Source organism: Haemaphysalis longicornis, unplaced genomic scaffold (assembly GCF_048455015.1).
Source record: "Haemaphysalis longicornis isolate Haplotype H1 unplaced genomic scaffold, Haemaphysalis longicornis Haplotype H1 scaffold_4, whole genome shotgun sequence".
Taxonomy (NCBI): domain Eukaryota; kingdom Metazoa; phylum Arthropoda; class Arachnida; order Ixodida; family Ixodidae; genus Haemaphysalis; species Haemaphysalis longicornis.
In genome coordinates this window covers 59,385,133-59,411,830 of record NW_027526361.1, presented here as the reverse complement: position 1 = coordinate 59,411,830, position 26,698 = coordinate 59,385,133, and positions in this window count along the sequence as shown.

Genomic DNA, 26,698 nt, shown 5'->3' with positions numbered 1-26,698 from the left:
GAGAGCACAACCTTTACATATTATATAGGCCTGCTTGCTACACGAGATATACGCGAGAGGTAAGTTAAGGAGCCATGAAGACAAAGTACAAGTTGGGTTTATTAGAAAGACTGCTTAGTCCCGATAACAGTGATACCAATATCACCGCAATCTTCGAACAAATAACGGAGATATTAAAGAAAACGTGTGAAGCAGTCGCGACCCCCTAGCCAATTTCCCGCAACTTTTCTATGACGTCACGAAACCTTGTTTGTGCGATTGGCGGCCGCCTAACTGACCTGTCGCGACGACATATGACTGGACGCCTGTAATGGGGCCTCTAGTTCCATTTGACAGCATCACTTGAATGCTAATGTGCAGTTAACGCACTGAAAATTATGTTTTATTGTTCACCCGTATGACGTCATTCTTGCTCATAACATGTCACTGTGGCGCAAAATTTGAAAGTTTTTAAATACTTGCTTTTTTTTGTTAAAAAACATCTTTTGGGGTTGTAATGGAGCTGAGTGAGAGACTGAATCCTAGTTCTTTCAAATTACACGAAGTTCTATTTTCTCTTCATGGCTCCTTTAACCGACCCCGAAACTCCTGCAGAGGATTACAGCAAGCTGTTGCGTTAATTCTTCGTGCAGACGACTGCTGCTGCTGCGCGCCCGTGGAGATTTCTGACTTTCTCCATACTTGGGAAGGAACCCGTTGCGTTGGCCATTGTGCTGCATTGTGTGGGTGGCCCGTTGCATTTACCGTTGCATTGACCGATGGAGCCATAAAATTCCAGCCCCGTCGCCCGTCATGAATCCGCGGGGTCTGCTGCTGCATTGCGTTCTAGTCTATCGTTCGCGAATTCGTTCGAGCCTGTGTTGGACATTGCTAATTCGAGAGAAACGCTACAAGCCGCAGCCGTACTGACACACCGACAAACGCGTGCACGCTGCTTAGCAAAAAACTGGACGAACACTCTCGCACGGGAAAGCTCATGTGGGCGCACCGGTGGCAACAAAAACACTTCGTGCTCATGGCTGTCACAGTAAAAAGCGAGGGGAAACGATGGCGTCGACGACGATGACGGTGTTTGTGATGGTGGACAGGAATGCAAAGCTTGAGGAGTCCCAAGGTCATGCAGGTGAATCAGCGAAGGTTTCAGCGCGCGAGACGCGTGTTGAATTACAACAGCGCAAACAACCGATAAGGGGACTACACAAAGGGGGAACAAGGCACTGACTTGAAACGATTTATTTTTTACAGAAACACACATGTAGAAGCGGCACCAAAGAAATACAAAAAGAAATCAAACAAAAAAAGAAACGATCAGAACAACAAGACATGATATTGTGAAGCCTTATCACATTTAATAAATTATTGTACTACTACTACCTACCCGTTAAAAGCACCTGCCCTGTTAAGGAAGTCTAATTTTTCCTTTGTGATTGCAAATGATGCCAAGTCGACGCATTGCTTTCCAACCACTCAATCGTGATTGCGTCAATTATTTCACGGAAGGTGTGTTCGAAATTGTGCCGATTACACGTCTATTTCAATCCGCGGCTGGCAAGCGCATGCATGCGTTGCAGTAGATGGCAAGATGCCCATCCGTTTGTTTTATCACATTATCGTCCTGTTCGCTGAAACGATTTGGCCCACATATACCTCTTTCCTCATGTTAAGCGCAGGTCGAACACTATGCCTTCGGTGAAATCAACGGATGGCTTTCGCTGTTCAGTATGACGCAAACATTTCTTGCCCGACCTATGATTCATGCTGCAGAGGGGAGATAGCTTCTCTGAGGGCGAAAAAAAAAACAACACCACTTTGATGCCCGCACACCCTGGAATTCTTCTTATGATACGCGAAAGAGGAGAAATAAAACTGAGCAAAATTGTGTTGTGGTTGTAGCCGATTCTAGTGTGGGTGGAGTGCTTTATTCTAGTTTCTTCTAGGAACTGGCCTTGGTCCACACTCAGGAAATAGGAGTCTTCTGGTCTTCCAGCCGGGAGCTGGTCATTGCGCCCTCCCACTGCTTAATTGGGGGGGGGGGGGGGGGGGGAGATTGGGGCAGAGGAATGAGGTGTTTGTGCATTCCCGTGTTGTGTGGTGCAAGGCGGCATGGTGTGGGGCAGTAGGCGCGTATTACAATATACTGGGTTAGGAATATGAGGTGGAGGCTTGCTCCATGGTTGGAGGTGTTTGTATAGATGTATGCGGCTTCAGGTGGTCTCTTCTTCCTGGGTGAGATTGGGGTGGGGAGAGGGAGTGTACGGTGAGAGAGGCGGTAATGTTGTAGGATGCAGTGGCTGCGGGGCGGGGTTCAGGGGGGGGGGGGGGTGATACGGGAAACGACGCGAGGGTACGGGATAACAGCCACTCTCTTCGTTGGCCTCACTCCTTTGTTGAAAATATCCTGCTCTCTACTTTCAAAAACGCCTTCCGCGACAGAGAAAAGCAAATACTTTTAGACAAACAGACTTTAAAAGACGATTTGACTGCGCACTAAAACTAACTTCAATGAAATGCTTATGATTGAGTGAGGGCAGTCATGAAACGCAGTCGCGCAATGCCCACTGTTATGAATTATGTATGCGCAAAAGAGGAGAGTAGCCAGAGAGAGAGAGAGAGAGAGAGAGAGAGAGAGAGAGAGAGAGAGAGAGAGAGAGAGAGAGAGAGAGAGAGAGAGCAACCTTCATTATTATTTGGGCAATGACGTACGCCTAATTGCAATGTACGCGAGAGGTAAATTCGACATGCGAGGGAAGTTCGGCATGTGAGCCCCTAGTCTCACGTTCCGAACAGACATGGTTGGTTGACGCGTGTAACAGGACCGCTGTACTATAAATGGAGCTTATGACAACGTGAAAAATTGGGCAAGACGGTAATGCATGTTGAACAGCGCGTACGCCTGACACGAAGACTACGGGAAGGAAGAACAAAGCGCTGAATCACGACTGATTTATTTCCTCCAGAAAAGAACATATAGAAGCGACACCGAAGAAGAAAAGACAGAAAAAAAGGAGAAAAACGCCACGTTTGTTAGGCTAACGCTAGGAAGTTCATAATTGGCTTGAGCTGAGCACACCAGCCTAGAAAAGGGACAACAAAAATTTTAGCCTCGAGTTATTTTTCGCCGCCAAGGCGCACAAGATCGAATGAGCGTTTCGTGCTCGCTGGATGTCGAGAATCCCTTCCTTATTAGGAAAGCCTTTCGGGGGAAAGAAGTTTTGGATAGTCACCCTGACAAGTCCCATGCCTTCTCAATAACATCAGAGGTCTATACTATTCCATTCCACAAGTGAATGAACCCGCCGCGGTGGCTCAGTGGCTAAGGCGTTGTCCTGCTGAGCACGAGGTCGCGGGTTCGATTCCCGGCCACGGCGGCTGCTTCTCTGATGGAGGCGAAAAGCAAAAACACCCGTGCGTACGAGATTTCGGCCCACGTTAAAGAGTCCCAGGTGGTCAAAATTAATCCGCAGCCCTCCACTACGGCGCGCCTCATCGCCTACGTTGCGTCGGCGCGTTAAACCCCACAATCAATCAACCCAAGTGAATGAACAAATGACTTTACTACAGTGAGGACGACAGAAAGCCCTGTTGGAATGGGAAGGAAAATGGATTAAAAAATATTAACTTCACTGAAGACTGCACAGGCTTGAAGCAATTCCGTTTCAAATCGCGTCGTGCGTAAAGGTCGGTGGCTTTCTTACCCACGTTCCTGAAATCAATGTTTGTGGCGTGAGAAGACGAAATTCTTCACCACAGAGAAAACATTCATATAAAAAAGTGCATTGCTCTCGTCCCCAGCGAGTTGGTGGTGGCGCATTTTGGTAGAGTTTTCCGTGGCTGCCGACTGGGGTCCAATTGCAATTTGCCCAAAATTTTCCTGTACGTGGGCGATTTCCTGATAATAACTAAATGTACCCCTGAGTGCACGTACTGTCTAATTATCGAACATGTGTGAGACCGGCTATTCTCAGATGTGAGGTGCAGGTTGGTGGCGATGATGATTGTGGGGTTTAAGCGCCGACGCAACGCAGGCGAGAGAGAGAGAGAGAGAGAGAGAGAGAGAGAGAGAGAGAGAGAGAGAGAGAGAGAGAGAGAGAGAGAGAGAGAGAGAGAGAGAGAGAGAGAGAGAGAGAGAGAGAGGAGAGGAGGAGGAGGAGGAGGAGGAGGAGGAGGAGGAGGAGGAGGAGGAAAAACTTTACTCTTTAAACAGCCCTAGTCCGGGCCGTCGTGCCACAGCCTCTTCATTAGGAGACGGCTGGTCCGCAGAACTCCCAGAGGTCCGCACTAACACGAAGGCAGTGGGCCGCCAGAAGTTCTTGCATCGATTTGACATCTACGCCAGGATCCGGGTTCAACCAGTCCTCCCAGGAAGCGATGCGGGAACGCAGGTGTGGTGGTAGGTCTGGCGGATGGCACTCCCAGTAAAGGTGTCGTACTGATGGGTAGGAAGGGCAGTTGGGTGTAGAGCAAGTGGGACGCGAGAGGATGCCATGCATGTAGTGGATACGGGATGGAGCGATAAGAGGTGAGGTCTGTGCTTCCCGGACCGATGAGGCGCGCCGTAGTGGAGGGCTCCGGATTAATTGTGACCACCTGGGGATCTTTAACGTGTGCCGAAATCTCGTACACACGGGCGTTGTTGCTTTTCGCCTCCATCAGAAAAGTGGCCTCCGCGGCCGCGGCCGGGAATCGAACCCGCGTCCGCGTGCTCAGCAGCACAAGGCCTCAGCCACTGAGGTGACCGCGGCGGGTGTGAAGTGCAGGTTTGTGATTCCATGATAACGTTTTTAGATATTAGGCTGCACTTCTCCGGCTCTCATTTCGTTTCCGTATCTGCGCCGGCAGGCTCGAAATCTTTGTCATCCTCTTCATTGGCACACTGAGAGCTTGTCAAAAGACCATCGCGTGATTGTGCTTCATGCATTCCATAACTAGACCATGCAGTCACGTCGTTGAAACTAGTTTTCATGCGCAGTCGACTCATCTGTTAAATTCTGGCTACCACAACAATACTTGCCTTCCTGTGTTGCATGAGGTATTTTTAAGAGTAAGAAACAGCACATTTAGGCCTCGCCGCCGCAGATACAGCAATAAAGACAAAACAAAAAGGTGGCTGTTATGCTATACCCTTATGCGGTTTCGCATAACATAAGGAGGATAGCAAGTCGAGTTGTCATTCATGTGCTTTTTTTTTTCAGCCACAAGGAAGCTATTTGCCCTGCGCAGCAAAACTATATATGTCGGGCGATGCGAAAAAAATGCGTCAAACTAACAACCGGACGCCCTTCGTCGATTGTTTGGAAGCGTGGTGTATATACACGACCGGCCCTCCACATGCGGCAAGAGGTATATGTCGGCCAAAGGGGAAGGGGCCTTTAATTACCGTTTGAGGCAACACGACAAAAAGGCAAAAAAGAAAGCGGGTGGGCATCTTGCCATCCACTGCGACGCATGCATGCGCTTGTCAGCCTCAGTTTGAGAGTTGCCACGTTATTGGCACAAGTTCCCACAGGCTGACTCGCTCAATAATAGAGGCAGTAGCGATTGAGCGGTCGGGGGAGCCCCACAAAGAAATGACTCGGGTTGCTTAACTTGGCACATGTTGAAACCGGGCAGGGGTGGGCCATCACTATCGCGTCTTGTTTTTATGCTTTTTTTGTTTTGTATTTTTCTATCCGTTGCCACTTATGTTTCTGGGATGAATAAATCGCGTGCAAGTCAGCGCTTTTTTTCGTCCTTCTTCCCACAGCCCCCATCTCGGTTTCTTCATTTTTAGTTTTAAGCTTACGACTTAGCTTTCCGAATGAAGTTCTCCAGCCTCCATTTGCACGGTCTTCTCTGAAGTTACTGAACAAGGCGATGACACCCGTACAAATCGAGCAACTCGAAAATTCCCGACTTGTATTCCTGACTCTTTCCAATGGAGCTGCCTACGTACGCTGTGAATTGCTGTAATTGATTTCGGAGAGATCGTCTCCCCTTGGTTTGAAAATATTCTTAATGGGGAACTTCAAAAAGTTTTGTCCCCCTTCATTCTTTATTGTCAAGCAGCCCAAGGTAGGCCTCGTCAACTCCCTTGTCTCGCGATGCTCTATTGATTGATGCGGTTATGGCCCCAAGCCCATCTGGACCTGAGCAAAGAGAGAAACCAGACAAAGGCACCGAAAAGTATATACTATAATACACATGAAAGTGAAGAATATTCGCACAGCTTGCACTAGGGGTGCAAGGCTGGAGAAACAGCAAAGCTGGCGGCCCCTCTCCCTTCGTCCGATACCCGGTGTTACACCTCAGACCGACTTCCGAACTTGCCGCTGAAAGTTCTCCATGACTGGCATGTCCGGATCGTTTTGTCCGCAGGCTTTCACATCTCTCACAACTGTGAGAGATATGTGAAAGCCTGTGGACCACGTAAAAGTGGACCGCGTAGACACGCGCTAGAAGTGGCGGCAACCGGCTTCGCGAACTCGGCGTTTGTAGCGCGAACTCGGCGTCTGTGGTCCATACTTAATGTGCGAGCGCACGTGAACTGGTGAGGGGAACAGCACGCGAGAGGTCACGCCACGAGCGCTGGGTAGAGTATTCCCGAAGGTCGAGCTGGCCTACTCCGAGCGCTCCTCACGAGGCGCGCTGACGCGCGCTCGGTATTTTAATGCACTAGCGTTTTAACGCGCTAGTGTTATTAGGTTCATTTTGCGATTTTGCCGTGGCTGCTAGCCGTCCGCTATCAGCCGTGCTCATCAAGCGTCCGCGGAAGTACGTCATCGGTGCTAACAGGAAAATACAACAGAGGCCGCCAGAGACGTGGGCTCGCCGGAATCGGGAATGCCGAGCGGCCGCAATTAGATTGTGGAAAGGAGGACAATATTACTACGGCCGAGGCAAAATAAAAGATGAGCGATTTGAGAAGGCGCCGCTTCTGCACCTTGAAGTTTGTTGCTGAGCAGACACGGTTGCCAGCCGTGCCCGTAACTTACGCCAACACCAAAGCGCCTATCCGACGACTTAAAATGATGGCGGCGCCAACATTGTGTTACCTAGCTTGAAAAAAGGCAAAAGGTTAATGCCAGGCTTTCAAAAGTCAGCCAAAGCCTACATTGTTTCAATCAATCAATCAATCAATCAATCAATCAATAAATCAATCAATCAATCAATCAATCAATCAATCAATCAATTTTATTTTCCTTACAGATGGGTACAGGGGAAGGAGCAGCCACAAAAAGCTGCACAGAGCAGCTTGACGGGGCGGCTGCCCACCATGTGATTGACAGCAACGGGTCGAACAGATTAAAGGGACACTGAAGTGATTTGTAAACATTGCGGGATTACTAGCGCAAATTGTAGTTCGGAGTCCGTAGGCATTGTTTCGACCACTCTGGCCGCGTTTACGCGAATTTGTTTAGTAGAAAAATCAATTCGAAAATGCTGTCCTCCTCTCTTTACGCTCGCCCATTTTCTGTGGCGTTTTCGTGTGACGTCAGCAGGAGATGAGCTGGAAAATGGCTGCGCTACTGCACGGTTCGCCGGCCAGCCGACCTACCGATCGAGTCAGTCGGCCCAGCGTTTCGTCCGCCGGCCGCCGACGGGTCGTCGCTATTCGCTCGCTCAATTGAAACTAAGCCACAACACCTTTGTGAATGAAAGAATGTGCCTTTCCTTACTTTGTTAGTTTGTACACTGTGTCAAACTCAGGGTCCGGGTCGCTCCACACAAGCGCTGCACAAGTGCACATGCGACGCTTCGCTGACTTACGCTAGTAGGAAAATCTAAGGCCAATTGAAGGCGGGAGAAGAGTCAGCGAAGTCAATATAGGTACTAAGAAAATAAACTCACCTGAAACTTTTACCGTACAGCGCAAAACTAGGGAGCAGGAAGCACTTTTTGCGCTGGGTAAACAAGCACAGCGGTCAGCAGCACGACCGCACATCTGCGAACGCTTTTCCGTCAAAGAAATGCAATTGCTAGACGTGAGATATTGTGGAAGTTTGGGGGACACTTACTGCAGGAGTGATATACAACAAATAGTCACATAAAGTACTTGAAATGCTTAAAATAAATAAAAGTGTAAACTGGTCATACATTATAGACCTTATATATCCAAACCGGCCAGCGCCGGCTCGTGGCCTAGGCTGCTTCCGGCCACCACCGTGAACGGACGCAGAATGCAGGGCTCCTCAGGAGCGGTTAATGCGGCCACGTCTGGCCGCGGTATCAGGTTTCTTGCTCAGGACGATGATGAGTACCAGGTTTCTCTGCCAACTTTGCCAACAGGTCGTATTGTTTTTAATACTGTTTTTTTGCACGGTGATATGAGGGCCCGCCCGTATCGCGTCGAAGATTTCCGAGACGCGTTGGCGCGTCTGGAACTGCTTCCCGAGGTGCTTTCCTTGGGAGCGTTCCAAATGAGTCACGTTTGGGCAGTGACTTTCAAGAATGAGTAAGCTGTGAAGAAGATGCTCGAAGCGAAGGACGTGAGAGTGAAGGGACGGCAGTGTATTGTCATCGACCCAGCGAACCAGGACCTCCGGCTGAAGTTGCATTGGTTGCTACACAATGTGACCGAAGAAGACGTCCGTGTTGCCCTTTCCCCGTACGGCAGAGTCACCGACGTTACCAGGGAGAGGTGGAGAGTTCAGGGCATCCACGACAAGGGCTCGACTACGCGGTCAGTTACCCTCAAGCTCAAGGCGGGCGTTAGGGCCGAGGACCTTCCGCACCAGCTCCGAGTGGCGGGCGAGTCAGCGCTCGTGGTCGTGCCCGGGAGAGCCCCGCAGTGCCTGCGCTGCCAGAGTACGGGACATATGCGCCGGGACTGCAAGGTGCCGCGTTGCAGTGTCTGTCGCCGCTTCGGCCACGAGGCGGCACAGTGCACGCGGACGAACGCCGCCGTAACCGGACCCGTGCCAGACGACAGCTCGGCCGAGCTTGTCATGGACGCGGAGGAAGCCGAAGAGTTGGCCGCGGGAATTGAGCCGCCACGGCAACCGACGCAGGAGGCCGGAGCAGAAGTGCCAGGGAGTTCGGCTCCTCCACCCAGGGACGAGGAAATTGTTCGTGAGGAGGAGACTACATCGCCGGTTGAGGCAACGGTTTCAGCTGCCAGCGTCCCACCGGAGGCCACCTTGTCTCAACAAACGCCGACGCGAGCCACCGAAGACGCAGGGGACGCCGCCCGTAACAGCGACGCTAATGAGGTGCGCGGTGAAGATGGTTCGGTGACGAAGCGCCCCCGGCACGAACGAGACAACCAGGCGGTGAAGGAGGACACGGCTACTGACGGGAAACCGGCCCCTAAAGGGCTAGTGACTCGTCGTTCGTCCCTCAAACCAAAGCCAAACAGTACGCCGTACGAGCGAACGCCAGCCACGGCCAAACCGCCGTGAAAGTGTGTGTGCATCCGGGTATCCCTCCACCGTTTTTTGTTTTGTCGCATTCTTGGGCTCATTAAGAACGCTTGTTTGACGTTTACTAGTGTTCGCGTCAATATGAAGAATCAACGAGAAGTGTTAATGACACCTTTGACGGTTTGCAGTGCGGCGCCCGTGCGCACAGGTTCCCTCGAGGCGTTTCCCCCGTTTTTGAATGCGCCATATTCGCCAGCGCGTCCTGAGTTTTTCGCTGCCTCAAAATGCTAAATTTTAACACCCCTGTTCGTGTCGCCACGCTAAACGTTCGTGGTCTGGCTGACAGGCGTCGGCAAAACCAAGTTTACCGCTTGGTTGCCGATAAAGAACTTGATATTGTGGCGATTCAGGAAACGAAAGTTGAGGGAGAAGGGCAAACGCAGCGTATGGCGCAAACTTTCAATGCGCACCACCATGTTTGCGTAAGTCATGCAGTTGGCGTTTCTGGGGGGTGTATGCTGTTAATTAAACAGAGTTTGGGCGTTGCAATTGAATTCGTCACGGCTTGTCTTGCAGGGCGGTTCATAGTTTGCGATTTTAAGTTTTTGTCGCGCGATTGGCGTGTTGTAGTTGTGTATGCGCCGACACGAGCGAACGAAAGGAAAGTTTTTTTTGAAGATATCCGTGCACGACTGGACACTGAACGTATAGTTATTTTTCTAGGGGACTTTAACTGTGTATGCTCTGCGCGCGACAAGTCCAGTGATACGCCATTCCGTGACTCGAGTATCTTGGCGTTGATTGAGGCAGCATCAGACTACTGTTTAGAAGATGTCGGATGCGCTTCTTGGCGTAAGACAAGTGCATTTCACCCATTTCCAGGGCACAAGCCACGCCCGCTTGGATCGGGTTTATGTATCGCTCGAGCTCTTACCTGAGTGCGGTGATTATTGTGTGTCACCCGTGTCGTTTAGCGACCACTGCCTGGTTTCTTTTACCCTTGGTGGGCGCAAGCCAAGAGCAAACACGTTTAATTGGAGTCTTTGGAAAATGAATAGTAAGCTATTGCAGGAGGAAGAATTTACAACTGAAATAAATGAAAAAATACGGCGTTTACCAGATGGGAAAACTAGCTGGTCCTCTAGGTGGGAAATTTTCAAACAAGAAGTAAAGTTGAGTGCGATAGAAAAATCAAGTGCACGGAAGTATCGTGAGACACAAAGAGAACAACTTCTACGTAAAAACCTCGCATCGCTTACTAATGAAGAATCCCAGTCGCCGGGGTCGCAAACGGAAGAGATTAAAAGGGTTAAATCGGAGCTTGAAGTTATAGACCAGAATAAATACCACGGTGCCCTGGTGAGAGCAAGGGCGGAAAAGTTGCTATTGGGTGAAGCGCCCACCAAGAGAGCACTTGCATCAGAAAAACGCTACGCTTGTAAAAATCGTATAGTCGAAATCGAAAATCGCGGAGTGCTAACGACTGACCATACGCAGATAGAAGGTGCTTTTAAGAATTTTTATGAAGCCCTTTTTTCTGTTCATAAGGTCGACGCCGATAATTTCAGAGACGAATTCTTGAACTTAATGCCCAGAATAGAAGACGACATGAAGGCTATTCTTGAGATGCCAATCACCATAAATGAAATTTTGAGTGCCATTGATGATTTAACCCCAGGTAAAACGCCAGGCCCAGATGGCCTAAGCGCGTGTTTTTACAAGGCCTTTAAAGACACACTTAGCGTAGTGTTATGTGAAGTTTACGCCGAAGCGTACGAAAGCAACAGACTGCCACCATCCTTTACTCTATCTCACACAGTTCTCATTCCAAAGACTGAAGATGCCATTAAACTGAGGAATGTAACAGCGTACCGTCCAATTAGTCTCTCAAATGTCGACTATAAGATATTAATGAAGGTCTTAGCTGCCCGGTTGCAATTAGTAGTGAAAGAAATAGTCGGACCACACCAAACATGCGGCATTAAGGGTCGTTCTATTACGACCAATACCCACGTAGCCCGTAGCATCCTGGAATGCTCTGACAGCCTTGAGCAAGGAGTAGCAATGGTACAAATAGACTTAGAAAAAGCTTTTGACAAGGTCTCCCACGAACTGCTATTGATGATTCTTGAGCACACAAACGTAGGAAAAATGATTACGGATGGTGTACGCATGGTGTACAGGGACTGTAGTACAAGTTTGGTGGTCAACAAGTCGGTAGGCGCTCCAGTTCAGGTCAGCCGTTCTGTGCGCCAAGGGTGCCCAATGTCCTCGCTGCTATTCTGTATGTTTATTGAAACGTTTTGTGTAAACATCCTTAAAAATAAGAAAATCAGCGGGTTTTCCTTACAGTCCTGCGAAGTTCGTGTGCTCGCTTATGCAGACGACATTGCTTTGTTTTTCTTAAAAGGTTCTGCCTCTACACTGGTAGTTCCGTCAATTGGGATAAGTGTATTGGTTTCTGGCACGGAAGCTGGTTGTGGAAGCCACGTACATTCGCAGGTATCAGCTGGGTAGACACGCCAGTGAAGTACTTAGGTGTCCCCCTAGAAAACTATCGTGACAGTGATCCTTTCTGGTGCAGGCAAGCCTCCGAAATCCGTGATAAAGCGGATGAGTGGGGGGGAAAGCGGTTGTCCGTGTTCGCGCGAGCGACTGTGTGTAATCTATTCTTTGTGTCAAAACTTTGGTACGTGATGCAGGTTCTGCATTGCTCGCGTGCCAATGTTCAAAGATTGCACAGGGTGTTTGCTGTCTTTATTTGGTGTTCCACTTGGGAGCGCACAAGCCGAACCAACCTGTTTAGACGAGTGCGCTGTGGGGGCCTTTCCCTGGCGCACCTTTTTCTACGCCAGGTAGTGAACCGCTTTCTTTTTTTACGTGATGTGCAAAACCCTTTTTTGCGCACCGTGTGTCAAGTGCGCCTAGGTAGAGTTTTACCCGAATTTGTTGTTACTTCTTGTGTTCGTGACGGTGGCATTCATGGCTATCTACGTGAGGTGGTACTTTCGGCAAGATTTTTATTCTCGCGGTTTTCTTTCGAATATCTGGCTACCGTGCACAGAAAAAAGCTGTATAGAGACCTTCTTGACACCACTTTGCAGACTCCTTTGTACCGATCCCTATACAGTGCAGGGCCAGGACAAGATGTGTGTCAGCGTGTGAAAAAAATGACTGTCCCTCCTTATGTAAAGTCTTTTTTCTTTAAATTACACGTGGGAGTATTACCTGTTAAAACTTGGATGATTGAAAAAGGTTTGTTTGTTCCCTGGGGGCCTGACTGCTTGGTTTGTAAAAAGCCAGAAACAGTAAAGCACGCATTCATAGACTGTTGGGACGGGGTGTTCCTGTGGGACGTTTTGCAGAGAACACTAAAAAAGGATTTCCCGTTGGATAGCCATGGAATCAGGTTTTTGGCCGTTGAAAACTACGGCGGCGTTCCGTATGATCTTTTGATGTTGCTGGCCCTGCATAGTATATGGAAAGCTCGAATGGCAGTTCGCCATAATGATGTAGATGTGAAACCGAGCAGAGAGTTGTTCTGCCAGAGTGTACGGGAGATCTTAGAAGTGTATAAGGCCCAACCATCTCCACCTGACTGGTTAAATGTGTTGGAAAGTGTGGCATGGCTTCGGCCTTTTTAACAAGCGCGCTCTAGCAAGTGGCGTGCTGATGTCTTTTCGCGCTTTGTAATCCTTTTTTTTGTTCTTATTGTGTATACCGAAGACAGGCAATAAAGAAAAAAAAAAAAAAGGCTCGTGGCCTAGCGGTCTGAGGCGCTGGAATTCGTTTTGAAAGTCGCAAGTTCGAATCCCCGAGGGTACATGTATTTTTTTTGTAAGTTGATTTTTTCGTATGCGGCCGATGTTTTCTGAACTGAGTTCACCATTTTTGGGCCGTAACGTTCACTGCTCCACGAGCGAGATCGCAGAACGCGCGCATACTGACAATGACGCGCTAGCGAGTTCTCGTTGGCGTGCTGTTGCCACAAGCACCGACTGCTTGCGGGCAGTGGGCCCAGGCCTGAATCAGCACACCCTTGGCCTGGTGCGAACTAGCTTTTTACGAACAGACATGAGTGAGGCAAGCTCCGAATATGCGGGAAAAGCGCATGTCATTTGAGAGTCTGCGGTGACGCGGAGGGCGTTCATCCACTGCGTAGGCCTCGTCTAGTGATTTCTACGATTCCAAGCCGCCCTGGGAGGTTTATCTTAGACAGCCGACAACATGGCAGAAGCGCGGTACGGCGATAATTGAGAAATCGAGAATGCCCATCCAACAACGTCATCAGATGTCAAGCATGTTGTTTTACAGAACCGAAACCGAAACTTTTGATTGCTAACCTTGGGCATCGTCCAATCACGGTGCCCCCCCCCCCCCCCCCCCCCTCCTGACGTCACAGCCTTTAGTTGGTGCGGCCGCCGCAAACCGCGCATAGTAGTTTTTCTTCTTTCGCGCTTTGTAAAATAATTACCGATTTGTCAACCGGATAAACGATGAAAAGTGTGTTAATTTGAGCCAGTCTACACAGTGCAAGCAAAAACGGGAGCTTGACAAATTCACTTCAGTGTCCCTTTAAAAGATACAGCAGAGGGAAAAAAAAGAGAAGAAAAAAAAAACTTGAACCATGTGTCAAGTAAAACTTAACAAAATGTGCTTAACAGTCATGGTTAGCAGGGCAACAGAAACAGCAAAATGAATTCAGCAGCTTCACGTCACAAATATTTATAACAACAAAAATACAACAGATATATAACACGCGTTACAAAACATGTTCTTTCAAAGCCAATTTAGAGAGTTTACCGATCTTAATCGAGTTACTTGTAAAGTTATTCAGAGTCTGGGTAAAGTGAAAGTTAAGGATTGACGGTCGTAGTTGTTGTGGGGTGTAGGAGTATACCATATGTCTGGATTGCGTGTGTTGTATGCTATAATATTTTTCTTTAACTTCGCTGGGCCCTCGTAAAAGCGGTTGTTATCCTGCAAGGTATGGCTGGGCCAACAGGTATTCGTAGTAATTGCTATCTTTAATTATTTTAAACTTCCTGAAGAGTTCAGGCGTGTGGAAATTATATGGTACATTCGCTATTATCCTTGCAACTTTTTTTTTGGACTAGGAAAAGCTGGTTAAAGTTCTTGTTGGTTCTCGTTCCCCAGACCAAGTACGCATACGTGAGTTCGGGAAAAGTAGTGGCTTATATAATAACAGTTTAATTCGTTCAGGTAAGATATGCCTACATTTATTGATGACACCAACAGTTTTACATATTTTCTTATAGATTTGTTCGACGTGAGAGTCCCAGGTCATATTTTGAGAAAAATGTACGCCAAGAACTTTTACACTGTCCTCCACCTGCATTATGTCTCTGCCAAGGCACACCTTTGGTGAGAAACGCACTAAAACGTGTCTCAATACAAAACAAAACCGAGTATATATGGCGTCTGATTACACGTATGTTAAAATAGCTTTTAAAAATGAAGGAAGCTCACACTAACGCGTGAGACTGGAAAGTAGCGAAGCTGTACGCAATCTTCACGACCATCACGACTGTTTAAGTCCACGATTGCAGCCGATTTGCTTCTTCGCTGCTGCCGCAACGACCTTTACTCCATCATGGTTGCTATAAGTGTGAGCTTTCTTCTTTTCATTTTTTTTTTTGGAAGTGGTAATTATTGGACATCGCCTTGAAGGGGCGTATACTCTATGACCAGAGTTTCCCGTTCCGAGAAAGTGTTGCTACGATAACGGCAAACGCTGTTTTTTTTTTCTTATGTTTTTTCTTTTTGCCAATCTTGGCTAATCTCCCGAAGCGGGTGTGCTTGGCTTGACGAACGTGTGCAGGGGACAAAGGCGGTCGTCGCGAGGCACGTACACACGAGCGCTGGGCATTTTCTTGGTTTTGTTAACTGCCGAGTTGTGGCCGCGAAGCCCGCGCTCACGTGCGCGCGCTCGGCAATTTCTTGGTATTTTGTAGGGTAAGCTACACTGGCCGAGGTTGAGCGGTTTTGCGTGTGCCGTGAAGGGCCGTTCTGCGCAAGCGCGAGGAGCATTGGATTCGTTTGGATAGGATCGGATTGGATTAACTTGGATTGGCTTGGCTTGGATTGGAATGGATTTGATTTGTATTGTATTGTATTGGATTAAATTGGATTGTGTTGGATTGAAATCCAATCCAATTGGAGTACGGGTGTGTAGACAATTGGGTCTGTACATTCGCCGGTCTGCGCATTTCAGAGGAGTGACGTCATAACCGCGGCAGATGCACTGGCGCGGCGCCTGCCTCGCTCTGCACAGGAGCCGCTTGACAGCCCTTTCGCGTGGCTCCTGGAGAGCCGTGCTGCGCATGCTCGGAGAGCAGTCACTGGACTGGACTGGACCGGACCAGACCGGACCGGACCGGACCGGACCGGACCGGACCGGACCGGACCGGACCGGACCGGACCGGACTGGACTGGATTGAATTGGATTGGATTGAATTGGATTGGATTGTAAATCGTTTGAGCAGCAGTAAGCATGATAATTAGCTAAATTAGCTAATCCTAGACAACCAGGAAAACTAAGAATAACCAGCTGAACCTTAGCTCACGCTACGTATATCCTGGCATAGCCGAGCTAAGCCACTGCCAATTTTTTAACTGCGAACACAAAAAAATTACGATTTGCTAAACAGCTGCGCTCTTAAAATTTTAGCGGTCGTATCACCGCCGCAAGAGTCTGTACGGCAAACGATGAACGGCGCCACGCGGCAAATTTAAGAAACCCTGGAAACCGGCCAGCATGTGATCGCCAAAAGAAGTCACGTAAGAATCATCGGCAGGCCCCGCAGAGAAGCGGCAGAGCCGATCTGACAATCACCAAAATACAGAAAACCTTTGACCATTTAAGCCACACTGTAAAACGCCTGTACAGGGGAAGTGCAAGAATGGCAAAAAGAGATAAATCTTGTGCAGGTACTGATGATGAGCCGGATATTGTACGGCCTCCAGTACCAGAAACTACTAAGCTTGACGTTGGGCTACACATGACACATAAGCAAAGAGAGCGGCAAAACTTGAACCCAAGGGAATGCAGACAGACGCGAGGGCTGACAAACTACTGGTGAAGTTTTATTAGCGTTGGCAATGAATAGAAGAAGTATTCAGCGTAATCCTACGCCTGTGCGAGAAACAAAAACCGAGATAGCTGAAGAGAGTTCGCCTTCCGTGGCGCTTTTCATGAGCGGCGGATTGCTTATTTGGCCGGATAAAAAAAAAGTTTGTGTGTTTTTATCTGCTTTTATAGCCGACGCCGATTTTTAAGCTCTCTTCATCTATCTCGGTTTTTCTTTCTCGCACCGGCGTATGACTACGTTGAATCTTTCATATATTTATGGACAACTGTAATAAAATTTCACCAGTTATTCGTCAGCGCTCACGTCTGTCTGCCTTCTCTTTGGTCCGAGTTTTGACGCGCAGTTTGCCTAGGTGTCAGAAACTACTTATAAGTAGCTTCTGGTAAAGCAGGCTGTACGAGTGCGGGTATAAACGTGTTCGTACAGCCTTTGTGCCTTCTTCAGTGCGGGCATACCCGCACGGAAGAAGGTCAAATAAACACCATCATCAGGGCAGCATATACGGCAGCCTTTAACCTCCCTATTTTCACAATCACCACGAGGGCCTTTAAATAGTTTCTTATAATACCTTGGAAGAAATCAGAGAGACCAGTCTCCTAGCACAAGAGGAGCGTCTGGGACAAACAAAATGGGGACCAGTCATCCTATAAAATATAGGCACACCTCCAGTACGAAAAAAAAAAAAAAGGGCTGGACGCCACGATGGATATGTCACCGATCCAGAAACTTTACATAAAATCTCCCCCCCCCCCCACCCCCCCTGCTGAAAAACAAAGATCCAAACCTACGCGGGGACAGGCGGCAAGTCGGGATAAAATTTCTTTGAGGAAAGTTCCAAAACCATGAAAACAACAGTATACGCCTAAGCCGCGACGTTCGAAAGTACGGAGGTACGAATTGTCGTACTGGAGTACCGTGGAAATCGCTGTAATTGCATTACCTTCCTACACACGACAATTGAATCCTCTTTGCGATTTCCCTTTAAGCATCAGTACATACGCACATTAGGACATTAGTCTCTTGGTTACAGGCACTGGTACCTAAATGCTGGAGAGAGATTCTCCAATCCACAATGATAAAAGTTTACAATACATTAACACATGGGCACAAGGGTCTGGAATGGAGCGACGCAGCCGACCAAGACCCACTCGAACCCGCATTCCGTGCTCCATGTTGACCACGACTATCATCACACTCACCTCTCCGAAAAATATGAAAAACGTCTCCTCATCCTACGCCTAGGAATACCATCCTTCCCCGAGCCACACGGGGATCTCGTCGCTTAAGAATCGCAAACTCTGATCAGAATACAAACCAACGCATATATCCCCAAATCTAGATGGGCGAAGATGTTTGGTAGGAAATGTCCGACATTAACGTAAACTGTGCTAAATGCGGGCAACCACGCACTCTCTTCTGCGAAACCTGGTCATATCCAAGGACCAAGGATATGCTCAGGGGTGAACAACTGAAGCACTACATATCCAACTTATATCGACACGAGACAGGCTGCCCTGACCAGCTTGTCCATCATTACTAAACAGCGCAACAAAAACACGGACTTTAGCTGGGGTACACAGGACGAGCGCTGCAAAACACGTGCCCTGAAGAGCGCGACGGCGATGAGGGTTACTAACATGGTTGGATTTAGGGTTACACACTGAAAAGAGCCCGATGTACTAGAAACGTAGTTAAGCAAAGTGCAGTATTGGACGAGTTGGTTATCCATCATTACTAAACAGCGCAACAAAAACACGGACTTTAGCTGAGGTACACAGGACAGCTTGTCACCTCAAGATCAGCGTGAGCCGATTCTATGGCCCTGGAATGGCTTAAACCGTAGGGTCTGCCATCCCTTCATCCCCTTTTCTCAAACTTTCCATAAATCTTACTAAAAAAAGATATTTATCTCTCTCTCTCTCTCTCTCTCTCTCTCTCTCTCTCTCTCTGCTTGTCTTATAAAAAACCCAAACGTTCAGTGAGGCCACCACGATAAACACTTTCAAATTTTGATGTTGCTGCTTTCTCAATCGAACTGACCAATACCACAGCCGCAACTTTTCACGCTCATATCTTTAAGCCACGCAAACGTAGATGTCCTCTGCGTTTCCTGTGCCGCAGTGATTAAAACCATTGCGGCTAGCCTAACTCTCGTCACTGAACTTTGCTACTTGTAAAGCATAAATGGTAAATCCAGCAACTCCGTTCCAAAACGCTCCCTCGACGCCGGAGTAACGCTAGCGCGTCATACCTCTTAACACTTAAACGCAGACGTCATCTGCAACTTTTTTCTTTGTATTTTCTGGCGAGCTCCTCACGTGGCTCAAGCCCACGTGCAAGTTTGGATGATGCCGGGCGCTCCCCACGAGGCCCACGCTCACGTGCGGTTGCTTTTTTTTTTTTGCTAACGCCACCGGACCAAGCTCAAGCTTCAACAGCTGTGCTGTTAAAAAGAGGACAAGAAAAGGATAGAAGTGACTTGAAGCAGAAGTCAGAAATTGTCTCGCCAGCAGAGCGCACTCCTACACCGACTCCTTGAATGTTGCAGGCGGACTCAAAAGAGAGGACCACATCCGAAGCCTGAAGCGCCCGAAATAGCACGCAACGTTACTGCCTCGCGAAGGCCCGTCCGTCTACGTTCGACGACAAGAGACGTCGGCCACAGCGAAGGCTGAAAGAGAAAAAAGAAACAAACGCCATCATCAAACACGCTCACAGAGGCGCGCAAAAGGACGGCGTCCCGGTAAATAGACAGTGCCGAGGTAAGGCGCAGGCGGCTGTCCTCGACACCAGAAGCCGCGTCTTCACCTACCCACTCTCCACGTGCCCGCAGATATCGCAGTGGCATCGGGCGAGTTGCTTGGTTGGCCGCCTCTCCGCGACGACGTCGATCGTGAGCAGACGCACAAGGCTGTGCGCGTGTGCGTGCGTTCGCATCACCGTCCCAGCCGAGTGTCCGATCGACCTCGCGAGGAGGAGTCGTTTAATGTGCGCGTCCCTACTCTTCGCCTCTAGAGGACCGCCGCCGCAGATAGAGCCTCGTGGGAGCGCTTTCATCACAGTTGACATAACTGCACACGTTTCCTTGTTACATCACGCGCAGCAAATTCGTGGTATGGCCTTTCCCCCACGCTCCTTCTAATGTCCTCTCAGGAGAGCTAACCGCGCCGGTCGCGTTGGCATTGATGTGGAAGAATTCCCGGAAGCATTGATGAGGGGACGGGCGTTATCCGCAGAGCGGAGCAACATGTTGCCGAGCCGCACTATTAACGCCGGAGCGAGCCATTGCCGGAGACAGGGGTAAAACGGTCTCCGTGGGGCGTTACCGCAAAGGACACGCGCTTAGGCGGGGGAAGAGCCTGCGTTTTCCACTGCGCCGGCCAACGGTTGTGTGCGCAGACGATTCGGCCGACCCGACTGCCTTGACGAGAAGCCGCGCTAACCAAGGACGCCTGCAGGCTGCTAGCTTCCCAGGGCGCCCTTTGACGGACAGGGCCGAGGCAGCTCCCGGCCACTAGAGCTGTTTGCTGCACGGCTTTAGCTATAAGCTGCCTCTCTAGAGCTGGCGCACGTGGGTACTGTTATTCTATACGCACGCCAGAGTAGCGAAAGTACAGCAAGACTGCCTCATAACGAAATCGCCTTACTGGAACTTTCGCTCTTTTAGAAGATTTTTGGGGTTCCCCCTGCCATGAATTGAGACCCAATCATTCCCGTCTTTATAGAACTATCGCTATAATGAGCTCAATTTTCTCTCCCTATGACTTACATATAATGGGGGTTTATTGTATGAACTTTTTTTACAACACTATGAATAGATCATTTTGCCTTTTGAGACTTGGGTCGGCCTGCTTTCATGATAGAGACCAGGTCTCAGCTGGCATGCGTTTCTATAGCCTCTTAGAGAGCGCCGATTCATGCATAACGAGAGTACAGTAGCTGCTGGGAGCGGCCAATTTGTTCGGAGGGTAGTATTATGCACTGTGGTTGATTCAAGTGCGAGGAGGCGATCGCCAGCCACCACGCACGGTAGCCCTCCTCCCCCCCCCCCCCCCCCCGCCCCGTTATAAAAATCGGAAACAAAAGTCACTCTTATAATGCCCCTCCAACAGCGGTTGAGTGGGTATTCGAAATTGCCCAACATTTCCCTTTTTACTGTACGGATCAATTTACCGAGCCTCCATACACATTCCCTATTTAAGTCATAGCCCGGCCGTTAGAGAGCGTAAACTTGCTGTGAGTAGGAGTCACTATCTACCGTATACGAACAAATCTGCCTCCAGAAGCTATTTTTTGTATCAGTTATGAAAGGGAGGCATACACGAAAGAGAAAAGAACAGGAAAATTATAGCCTCCTTTGTAGCTAACAAAGGCTATAAGCGTTACATTTTTTTTTGGTTGGCTTTCTTGCGCCGGTTAACAGTTTGTGACTTGTACTAGGCAGTGCTATACATTTTCACTAGTGGTGCATTCATGTCCTCACCGGCACTTTTATTACAGACTGCTTTTCATCTCCATGACATAACTTTAACTTGTGCTATAACCGCTAATAAGTGTATAGTACTTGATCCTTAGTCGAGTCTTAGTTCTATACTTAAAACTTCTTTAACACATAATCTGCAGCTTTACGGTTAGCTGCTTCTCACAAACCATTCTTGTGCATTTTTATTGGTTGCGCCTATCGGTCCTTACGGGCAGTATTTATTTTGCATCATATTTACGCCTGAGACAAAACTTGTTACTAGCTAGTATTAACAACTCATACCTCATACCTATAACCCGGTCTGGCCATTTGCAGGGTTGTACTCACTTCTCTACGAATCCTAAACTTGATACCCGTTTTGTATTTACAATTTTTCCCTCTTAACACCCCATAGCTGCAGTGCCTGTATTACGTCTATGAATTAGTTGCGCATATGTGGTTTCATGAAGACCAGTCATTTCCCCAATTGACATAGATGACTTTTCGTTCAACGGTAGTGTCACTAGCCTGAATCTATCTCCGTCCTCATGCACTTCTCAATGTATATAAATTATTTTCGTGTGTGCGACCACTTTAGCGAGGGATTCCTTGTAGTCGAGTAATACATCGGTTCAAATGACTACGGCGGACATTCGTGATCTGGCTGAATGTGTGTTGCGGTGGAACGTCGGGACACGACTGACAGTTTAGTTACGGCGAAGTGCGCTTTACATGTAATCCGAACAAGTTTTTTTGTTTGTTTCCGTTATTGCCCCGTTTCCCTCCTGCAAAAGCACAAGCGTGCAAAACACCCCAGTGTTAATGGAATTTACGAGCAGCTTGCAGTAACATTCATGTAATAATGATAGCTTGAACCACGAATCATAAACGAACATTTGATACAGTTAGAGCATTCCAAGTAAGATGACTTTAAGTCTTTCGAGTGAGCTTAAACTCTTTCCGGCAGTGATCAAAACAATGGGGTTTTGCGCGCCATCATGAGCTATGACTCGCGCCGTAGTGGGTGGCCATGGATTGATTTAGGCCCTCTTGCGCTCTTAGTGTTAAGGACACCTACAGTCTTTCACTCGTAATGAGACTCTCCACCGTTTCACACTCTCATTCGTGGTGTGACTTTCGGCCTCAGTGCACGCTCAGCCGTAATGATATTGCGGCGAACCATGCGTTGGGTTTGCTTACGTTTTGTTTGCACAGCCCGGCCGCGCCCGGTTGTGTTAGCTGTGTCCCAAGCGAAGCGCGGGTTCAATTCTTTATTTTTATGCCGCACAGGTTATCTCATTCCGATAGGAGAGCGTTTCGCTCTAACGTTACTTTCCTAGAATAATCTTCTTTGATCTACAATGTTCTGGATGTAAATTGACGTTTCCAGAAACACTCGTGCCGAAGGATAAAAGCCTGCAGAGCAGACACCGCGCCATTCGAATTGCCGACGCTCGCTTACGCACGTCACTTTGTTGACTGCTGCTTCGCCGCCTGTGTGCTTTTTGAGTTGTTAGGGGAGCACAAGTTCGCTCCAATAAACTTGTTTTTTCTTCAAGACGACTGTGTCATCTTTGGCTTCGTGACAATGTTAAACAACAATGCTTGAACGGGACGAGAGGGGGTGGCAAGACAGAGCGCCCAGTCTCGCCACTATTACTTGTTCCGTTCAAGCGCTGTTGTTTGATATCAGGGTGTACCAGCAAGCCTGCTCTAACATGTTTCAGTTCAGCCGTAATGCTACCCTCCGCCGTATACCACCCTTCGTCGCCATGCGACAGGCCGCTGAAGTGACAGTGAACCACGCAACTCGATAAAAATTCCCCGCATTTCCCCGAGGGGAAGAATGTGAAAGTGCGAATGCACGAGTTGAATTTGCGCGGTTCGGTAATGTTCGCGAAAGAGAGATCACACACACACACACAACTACAAAGAAAGAAAGATGCATTTCTTCACAGACACCTATTTGTGTTGTCGTTGTACTTGATTGCTAGAGCGGATCTCAGCTTTGAAATTTCGTGTCAGCCCTTCTCACGCCCGATTCTTGGCCAATCCCCCACGTGGGTATGTGCCATGTCAGCGGCCAGGCAGCGCGCGCCCATCTCCACGTGCGCGGACATCGCCGGTGGACGCAGGTTCAGGGTCGCTTAAGAAGTGCATTGCACTTAATATACGTTCCACTCCCCCTCCATCTCAAGGATGCTCAAAGCAATATTTACGGTGACAGAATGGTCCTGAAGCCCGAAATGAAAGCATTCGTATGAAACAGAGGAACGCTGCCATGCGAGTGATCCTAAATGTAGACCAAACACGTCTCCGTAATGAATTGCGAAGGTTTTCAAGCGCTACACAAGGCGAGGGACAACAATACGAAGGAGTTACACAGCGCACTGTGTGTCTCCTTCGTGTTTTTGTCCTTCGTGTTATGCAGCGCCTTAAAACCTTCGCCAATCATAAAATACCAACTTGCCCAAATCGCTAATCTGCCGTAATGAATCGTTTGGCTATTACAGGATACTTTATTGCGGTCAAGGCCTACTGAAACTTGCTTGAGTTTCGCCAGTGCTTGTCAGGAGAGTTGCCAAAAGGCAAGCACAGGCGCCATAGAAACAGTCTACGCCACCATGACGTTTTTCTTAATCACGAAGCTGTCAGCCCTAACATGACGAAGTAGGAGAGTTCTCTTATATATGATTGCATAAATGGTACCAGTTCTAAAACTTCGCCCCAGGATGTCACAAATTGTCTGGGGAGCTTCGAACACTTGGTGAAGGTAAAAACAACATTCATTTTTTTATTAACCCTTAAAGGGACCTTGCAACATTCTTTTTAACTTTTTCCGAAATCTTAAATGCTTGCAGAACGTAACCAGCCAACACACCCAGTACTTAGATTAGGGGTCACAAAGTACCTCAGCCAAAAATTACGACTCTATGCCCATCAGATAACTTTGAAACTTGCTCAAAATATTTTTCTCTCTTTTCTTTTTTCTCTAGGCGTTGTTCGACCGCTGCAATTATGTCATTACAGAGGTGTGTAGCGGCTATCGGCCGGCTTGCCTGCAGTTGCAGCAATGAACGCATTCGATGGCCACTTTAAAAGGAAAGCCATAAGAGCAAAGCAGAAACGAAAGGCGCATCTGCTGCGACAAGCAAATCCTGCAGTGAAGCTTCGTAGAGCGATAACTATAGCTTTCGCAGTGCTTCCCGACACGAAGAAAAGAGTGAAAGCGTTTATCGGAAGCGTTTTACAGCCCCTTTGAGGGCCCGGGCCATTACATAAAGTAATTGTTACTGGTAAATATTTTGTGTGTTGTTAAAAGTATTAGTTTTGGTGAATTTTTTTTCGGGTTTTTGATAATCAAACCCTCGTGTTTAGGAAATGCAAAAAAGAACTCTGCTTAAACTTGGTACACGCCCGCATAGCACAGATTTTTACCTGAAGATTGTTCGGAAGTCATGTAACGTGAAACGAAGGACCCTATTTGTCTACTCACAGTTATTTCGTTCACAGCATCTTATATTTAGGAACATAATGTAATGAGGTTAAAAAGACGAAAATTTTTTCATTGATGTTTAATCATGTTAAAAGCCCACCCCTCTATCTTTTGCCCTTTACGACCACGCATCCTACCTGAGTTGCTGTGAAACGCCACCGGACTCTTCCACGCGCTTTCAATGAATGAATGAATGAATGAATGAATGAAAAATACCTCGGTAACATAAGCCTGCTTACGGGCTTTGAAGGCGAGAGTCTAGTGATTATCTAATGCTTCTTTACTGCTACGTGGTGTTTGCGTCTTGTTTAAGTGCAGAGCACTTTAGGGCCGCGACTTGTCGTCGTAGCTCGCTCTCTGGACCCAAGTAGAGCCACACGGCGTCTCGTCGTAGCGGCTGTCGTCGCGGCGTCCCACGAGGCTTCGAAAACCAAGTGGTTTATATAGTCATAAGCGTTCGAAACTAGTTAACCGCTGGCGCTTGTCATGCATCTCCCCGTTGTTTTGCGCAAAGAAAACTGCAGGTACATTTTAGGCAAAATATACGTAATTAACCAGCAGCACCTACGTTCATTTAGTTAGGAATGCTCGTTGGGTTGGCTTTTAGAACAGTAAGCAAAAAATGTGGTAGTGCAACGCCAGCAAGTGCGGGAGAAAAAGCAAGCACAAAAAGAACAGAACTCCCACTGGCGTAGTTTCAGGCAGGGGGCGCGCGAGCATTGCAAAGGTGGGAAATTTGAATTACATTGGGTGGTAGCAGTGAGCGCTTAACGGTGCTGCAGCCCATTATGGCAAATCACTGCTCTGCGCTTCCGACTGGTTTCACATTGAGTGGAACGGCTTTAATTTTTTCTTCGCTTTCGCTTCTTCGTCTTTTTACGCTAATTACTCCGACAGGCAGGCTGGCCGCAATTCACGCGGCAGCTTGCACATAGTCACGAGGTCTCTTCCGAGTGTACCTGTTTTACTCACGCTCCGTCACGTTTAGATATTCTTCCATTCCGCCACGGTGCCAGATAACACTGTGGTTAGAACACTGTCTCCTGCGCTTGCAGCCCATATTTCTGATCAAACAGGAGCCCAAATGTTTTTGAACACGAAAGTGTTTTATTCCCGGATACACAAAAATTTCGCTGACGCCATATCCGTAGCGGAAGTGACGCCAGTACAACGGAGCGAGCGGCCTGTAAAGGGTGCACCCCTGCAAACAGGATCTTCTTGCGGGGAAGCAACCTTTAGTACTAAAGAGTACGTTTTACCATTGAAGGACTCTGGTTTTACTAAGGGTTGTTCGTTTTCGGGTTTTATATTTTAACACGAAAGTGTTTTATGCCGGTATGCACTAAGATTTCACTGACGTCATATCCGTCCCGGAAATGACGCCAGTACATCTTTTGCAGAAGCGAACCGGCAGCAGGACGTCGCTGGCCAAGAACACTTACAAGACAGCCGCCTACCCGCAAATCATGCTCTGCTGCAGATTTCGCTGTACATTTCCCTTTCGTGTTTTACCGATTATTATTAGAGAGAAATCAACCAAAGTTTTTTGCTTGTTTTCCATTTACAGCGGCGGCCATTTTGGTACCATCCGTGTTGACTAACGTTGAGAACTACGGTCACTTTTCGCGTTTCATGAGGCATCTAAGGCTTTCACCTTAATAAATTCATCGCACAAGTATGGCACTCCGGACTGTTGGGGAAAAGGGGGAGTAGTTGGAAGGGAACGGTCGCCAAAGTTCACGTTTTATTGAAGAGGCAGGCCTCGTTCGCGAAGGACCACAGCCCAAGAAGCGTGTCACTGGCAGCATCTTTAGGGCATTGCCAATTCAGCAGAGATGAGACGTCAGGAGGCTCGAATAAAGTGCTACAGATAACTCACACAGAGGCCAGCCCCGCTGAAAAGAGGTGAATGAATGAAGTGTCCTTGCAGTTTAGATAACAGACTACAGATATATATCCTAAGGTTCTTACTATGTTGAAATTTTAGTTCATAGATAACATTATCTAGCCGTAACTGCGGTTCCTCAGGCAGCACTATATTATACATAGCGTAAGACCCCCTCCGTAAGTGCAGCACTCTCGTTTATCTGCGAAGCATTTTTCGAACTCTCTGTGGGTTTTTTGGTGCAGACAATTTGCATCGCTTTTTTTTTTCATCGATTTTTCGGCCAGTTTCTCGAAGCCGAATTCTGCCCGTGTGTTTCGCCGGCAAATGGTGGTCAGTGGAGTTAATTGATGCTGGTAGCTATAGTATTTGGGCTTCAAATAAATTTAACATTTCATTGGTTAA